The sequence below is a fragment of the Pan troglodytes genome, chromosome 8 (assembly GCF_028858775.2).
Source record: "Pan troglodytes isolate AG18354 chromosome 8, NHGRI_mPanTro3-v2.0_pri, whole genome shotgun sequence".
NCBI lineage: Eukaryota > Metazoa > Chordata > Mammalia > Primates > Hominidae > Pan > Pan troglodytes.
In genome coordinates this window covers 26,414,584-26,419,254 of record NC_072406.2, presented here as the reverse complement: position 1 = coordinate 26,419,254, position 4,671 = coordinate 26,414,584, and positions in this window count along the sequence as shown.

Here is a 4,671-nt window from a genome sequence, read left to right as displayed (position 1 = left end):
ACTGACTCTAGAGAATGATCTCTTCATCACTATGGCTCAAGGGTGCCTCTCGTTGTTACATTACACCCTGGAACCATACGACAAAGGGGATTCTGGCAAACATAGTTCCAGGCTTCTCTTCTTCAAAGCGGAGGAGAACTTAGAAGGGGTAGTGTCGAGAGTGAATTGACAACAGATGATCCAACACAGGGCATGGGACCCAAATTAGCCAAAGGAACGTGAGGGGACGGGAGCTGGAGAGATTCTGGAAAAGACTTAGCTGCTAATAAACTGAACAATACAAAAAGACTCACAAGAACAGTCCCTCTTCTTCTTCCACTGAATTCATTGTTGTTGTTTATTTTTGCATGACTCTTGGAATAAAAGCATGAATCTTGTGATGATGAAAGGAGCTAGCTGAGATGGAGGCAAACACAGTGTCTAAAACCTATCCAACCTGGATTTCTTGTTGTGTGAGAATAAATATTATTTAAGTCATTTTCAGTTGTTTTTTCTGTTACATGTAACAGACATGGCTCATTTTGATCAAGGAGGTAAATCCCAGAAGGAATGGTTTAAAGGGGTGAAACTGGTAGCCTTCAGGAAACCAGAATAGGAGTGAGGAGGTGTGGTACAGGGTACTTTGTTATTCTATGCCTTCTGCTATTTTTACATTGTAGAGACGATGTACCACATGGATTCAAAAATTAAAGAAGAGACAAGTCGACAACTTGCCTTCACATCATGCTTTTTGTTTTGTTTTGTTTTTTGTTTTTTGAGATGGAGTCTTGCTCTGTCACCCAGGCTGGAGTGCAGTGGCAAGATCTCGGCTCACTGTAACCTCTGCCTCCTGGGTTCATGCCATTCTCCTGGCTCAGCCTTCCAAGTAGCTGGGATTACAGGTGCAAGCCACCATGCCCTGCTAATTTTTGTATTTTTAGTAGAGACGGGGTTTCACCATATTGGCCAGGCTGGTCTCAAACTCCTGAACTCCACCCGCCTCGGCCTCCCAAAGTGCTAAGATTACAGGCGTGAGCCACCACACCCGGCACATCATGCTTTTTTTTAATTCACTCTGACCTGAAGTGCAAAAGAAAATGGTAGCTCTAATTTCTGGTGATCATCCATTCTAGCTGCCTACTAAAGAGCTTCCTAAGTGAATCCCATTCTCATTCCCCTTAGTCCACCATCTATCTGCAACCAAAATAATCGCTCTGAAGGACAAATATGATCACATCCTTATTGTGCTTAAAATCCCTAATGGAACTCTAATTTTACCTCTATAGGATAAATTCTAAAGTTCTTAATATGGCATCCAAGACCCTTCCTGATTTGACCCCTGACATTCTCTTGAGAATTATTCCAGCCATTCTGAAAATCTTGCTTTTCTCTAGACACTCCATGCTCTCTCAGACCTCCATTCCTTTGCACATACTGTTTCTCTGGGGTGGAACTGCCTTCCTAATCCCTTCTACCTCTTTTTTGAAGTTTTCTTACTCCCCAGTCCTTCTACAGTCTCTTCTTCCAGATACATTGTGGATATCTACAGCCTTCATCAGCATGGATTATATAACAGTTCAAAAGTCACTTATGAGAAATTCTGAAATCCAGAAAATCTCTGGGTATCTTCTGCATGACAAAAATATAAGTTTATTCATCTCATGGCCACACATCATATCACACACATATTTAACTTTATGAAGAGAAGGGGAGGAAAGGAGATAAAGAGAAAATCCATAATGTCATCAAGGCATGAATAGATAACATCAATTTATTTTTTAATGTTGCTGTTGGGAATTGCTCTTTTAGCTCTTCCCAGGGAATACTAAAATATTTTTTGAGTAACTCATTTGCTGGCAAAAACTGAATTGAACTATTTATATGTATATTTATAATCTCAATGGATCCTACTTTGAGTGAATATTGGTTAATTTTGTGGCAGATATATTAATGGGTTCCATTACAGAGTGGAGCCTCGAGCCCCACAGATGGTATTACATAGCTCATTTTTGGACTGGGGCTATAGATGCACACACTTGTACTTATAGAGTTTGTGTATCTGTGGCCCCACTCCAAAAATGGCCACTGCAATACTTCTCATTCCCACAAATTCTTCCAAAACGTCCACTTCTCATCAAGAGGTGAGGCCTGTTTCTTCTTCCCCTTGGAACTGGGATTTTATGCCTGCCTTGATGGATAAAAAGCAGTGGAATAGACACTGTTTGACTTTCAACGCCAGGTCTTCAAAGGTCATATGGCTTCTGCCTGTCTTCCTTTTTCTCTTGAACTTCCTGCCCTTGGAACCCAGTCACCAAGTCCCAGGCCACATGGTGAGGTCACATGGAGGTGTTCTGACCCACAGTCTCCGCTAAGGTTTCAACCACCAGCCAACACCAACCACTGGACATGCCAGCAAATAAACCTTAATGTGACCCCTGCCCTGCGCATGCAAGCATCCCACCTGTTGGCCAAATGGAGCAAAGAAAAGCTGCTGCCACCAAGACCTGCCCAAAATGCAGATTCATGAGAAAAGTGAATGTTTTTGTTGTTTTATTAAAACCCACTAAGTTTGGGGGTAATTGTTATGCAGTCATAGTAACTAGAATACCATCATCTTACATTAAGATGTGAACAATTCTGAATTCCAAAACCTTCCAAAGGTTTTCAGATAAGACATGTACACTATAATCATGCATTTGTATATCTATTTTTCAGTGGAATTAGAAGTTCTCTGAAGACGAGAACTAAGTCTTTTTATCTTGGTATTCTCAGAGCCAGTGTCTAAGAGTTAGTAGGTCCTCAAGGCATGTTTGCTGAACTAATGAAAGAATAAACCAAAGAAAAAACACAGTTCCAAACAACTGGCTATTTCAAAATAATTATTTGAGTCTATGCTTTTAATCAACCCAGTCCATTGCCCAAAAATAACTTAGAATGTCTTATTTTTATAATTATTTTCAGTTTATAAACCATAAAAAATTTCATTAGCTTTCCTATTTTGTTTTTATCCTAAAATATTATCTATTATGATCATGTATTTTGTCTAGCAAACTATGTTCCAAATTATCTTTGGCTGTTTCCAAAAATCAAATGCATCATTAAGGACGAATGTTTTTCCATTACTGAGACTAACAAAAATAATTTGACATAAACTCTGAAGGTGATTCCAAAACAGGAGATCGCATTGTTTTTGAACAATGCAGTGCTCAAATGCCATGTAATGCAATGAGGCGCTGATGCAAAGACTTTAGCATCCATGGTGACACCTTTAGAAGTGACAAAAACCCCACTAATTTGGAGTGTAAATTCTATGTTGCATAACAAAAATATAAGTTTATTCATCTCATGATCACATATCATATCACACAAGTATTTAACTTTATGAAGAGAAAGGGAGGAAAGGAGATAAAGTCCATAACATCATAAAAGCATGAATAGATAACATCAATTTCTTTGTTAATGTTCCTGTTGGGAATACCTATGGTATGAGTCCGTTCTCATGCTGCTAATAAAGACATATCCGAGACTGGGTAATTTATAAAGGCAAGAGGTTTAATGGACTCACAGTTCCACATGGCTGGGGAGGCTTCACAGTCACGGTGCAAGGCAAAAGAGAAGCAAAGGCATGTCTTACATGGCAGCAGGCAAGACAGCATGTGCAGGGCAACCCCCATTTATAAAACCACTGGATCTCCTGAGACTTATTCACTATCATCAGAACAGTCTGGGGGAAACCTCCCCCATGATTCAATTATCTCCACCTGGCCTTGCCCTTGACACATGGGGATATTACAATTCAAGATGAGATTTGGGTGGGGGACATAGCCAAACCATATCACCTACTTTAGCTCTTCCTCGGGAATGTTTGAATGATGAAATAAGTAAGGCACTACTTTTACAGTTTTGCTGCCCAACATTGGTTTGGTTCAACTTTAATAAATCCTTGCTGCCCTGTTTTCCTCCTTCCTCACTTTAAGTCAAGGGCTTGAAGGGGGTTGCATGTAAGAGCAGCTCAGCATCATTCACATTCAGAGGAAACATCAATGTGATAGCAAAAAGAGAAAAAAGTTATTGAAATAAATATAAACACAGTCTCTCAAAAGAATGTCAAAAGGGGGATGAATCTTCCAACCCACAGCAGAAGTTCTTGAAAAGCTGATTTCACCTTTGCCTTCTCTCTGATGTGGCACAGAGCCCAGCAGGACATCCCCTTCTTTCTCTTCCTATTCTTCCGTAATCCCTCTCTCTACCCCTCTCCCTCCCATGCCCCTTCCCACATGCACCCCACCGCATCCTTCTTTCTGTCCTACCCATCTCATCTTCTGAATCTGTTCCTTTCTCCTGGATGACTAACTTGCTGCCTTTTCTCTATCAACTAAACTGGCCTTGACTTCATTTAGTTCCCTCCTTCTTTCATTAACCCAGTCCTGTACAATTCTGGGCCCAGGAACACAGCATGGGTGACAACAGAATTCTCTTTTTCAAGGCAATGAGTGGGAGAACCTGGAATCCTTAGGCACATATACATATACATATGTATATGTTGTCATAACAACACCTTACACATGGAATTATATTTCCCTAAATAGTAGTAGTAATATGGGTAACCTCATCTATATCTCTATAGTTAGGGTATCATAAAATATACCATGGTCTAGGCCCAGTGTGGTGGCTCATGCCTGTAATTCCAGC